Here is a 2033-nt window from a genome sequence, read left to right on the forward strand (position 1 = left end):
TACCCTCAACTTAATTTACCATCATGCTTAGGCAACTTAGCCACATAATTAGATCATTACTTGCTTACTAGGAACCTTTAAGACTTCTAATTTACTAATGGTACTTAGTCAATAATATGATTTAAGTTAGACTAACAACTTAAATTCTTTCTTTACCAATAATCCTTAAATTTAAGTTTATTTCCTAATTACTTTCATTAGTTACTCCAAACTTCAACTTCTCTAAGTTAAACTAGTGATCTAATTTTCCAAATATTTTAGACAAGCTTCCAAAGCCTTATACCAACTGTAACCGCCTCGAATTATGAAGGCCAACAGTTACTGGAATTTAGTGTTAATCAAGCGGAAACTTAATTTTTCCAACACAATTAAGGGGTTACTTAAAGGGTAAACCAATGTCCAAGTAGAATACTTGAACCAAAACCTAAGCAATATAACAGAAGTCTTAACTGTCTAATATAAACGAAAATTACAACCAAATCGAAATAAGTCAAAAGTTCAAATTATATCCTTAAAATAGTCAAAACCTAAAAAATTAAACTAATAGTCTCTCAAATACAATAAAGAGATCTAAACAAAGGGGAGTCATACTCCAACTCAGGTTCATGTTTCGCTCGCATATCCATTCTCCGTCGAGCTGCCATAAGGATTTACTCTAAAAACAAAACCATTGGAAAAACATACAAAGCATAGTATCAGAAAAAAGGCCGAGTATAAACACACTAGTGTCCGTCAAACAAGTTATTAAAACCTTTTTGATTTGAGTAAATTCATTTTTAAATATGCTTTTTCATTTGATAAATCATATCATCTTTAAAACCTAGTTCAATGTATCGATAGTCATTTCAAATTCTCATTTTTCATCATAAATCATAAGATCTCAATAGATCGAAATCAATTTCAAACTCATATCATAAGTTTGCATGAGTACTCTGTGAGTCATACCGTGACTCGTTTGGTAGTCGGTCTACCGTCCACGACATGTCTAGCAAGTGTAACACAATGGTATTGTGAACAATACGCGCTCAGCGTTGGTGAGCCATTAAATCATGCACACAACATTTGTTGTGGCACATGTACCCGCCATTTACGCTAAAACATTTTTGTATATAATATATATCTTGTAATTTCAATAGCATTTGAAAAGTCAAAAATATTAAAATTTTCCATATCATAAACATCTTTTATTTGCAACATAACAAAATATACTTTATTTACAACATAGCAAAACCAAATCATAATCTTTTCCACATGGGCAAAACATGCTTAGCATAATAATACATCAAACATAACCTTTTTACTATATTGAGGCATCACTAGCATGTATGAAAATGCATCGTAACAAAAAGGGATTAAGTTCAATATGATTTTTCAAGTAAACCACTAAAATGTTTCGTTTCAATCCTTGTTGAAGTAAATACAACTTAAAAGAGTTTTGAAATTCATTTAAAACAACTAGAATTTAGTTCATAAGTCTATAAAATTATTATCACAAAAGATTTCATAAAACACTATTTTCTTAAATACGAGATAGTTTTGCGGGTAATAAAATCGGTAACTAGTTTACAAAATACATAAAAATTCTCCAACAAGGACCAAATTAATCAAGTCATTATGATACATTCTTTAAAATGAATTTAAGGTTATCCCATTAGATTATAATTGGTTATGCCAATTTATAACGATTTTATGATTATTTTCGACAATTTAGGTATTTTTAATTAAATCAAAGTTTTAGAAGTGATATAAGACTTTTATTAGCCCATTTAAACTTATAAAAGTCATGTGTGATATTTTATTATTTTGTATGTGTATTTTATCGGTAAATAAAATAAAATAGGTTTAAAATTATTTAAGTCCGAATAAAATAATATAAAAATTATATGATGTATCAGAAATGATTATAAGGGACATAAAATTTTAAATAACCATTACAAATCACTTGGGGTATTTTTAATAATAAATTTCATTATTTTACCGATAAAAAAATGGAATTTATTTAAGTCCATATATAGTCACGAAAATCCATATAA

This window comes from Amaranthus tricolor, chromosome 6, assembly GCF_026212465.1.
Source record: "Amaranthus tricolor cultivar Red isolate AtriRed21 chromosome 6, ASM2621246v1, whole genome shotgun sequence".
NCBI lineage: Eukaryota > Viridiplantae > Streptophyta > Magnoliopsida > Caryophyllales > Amaranthaceae > Amaranthus > Amaranthus tricolor.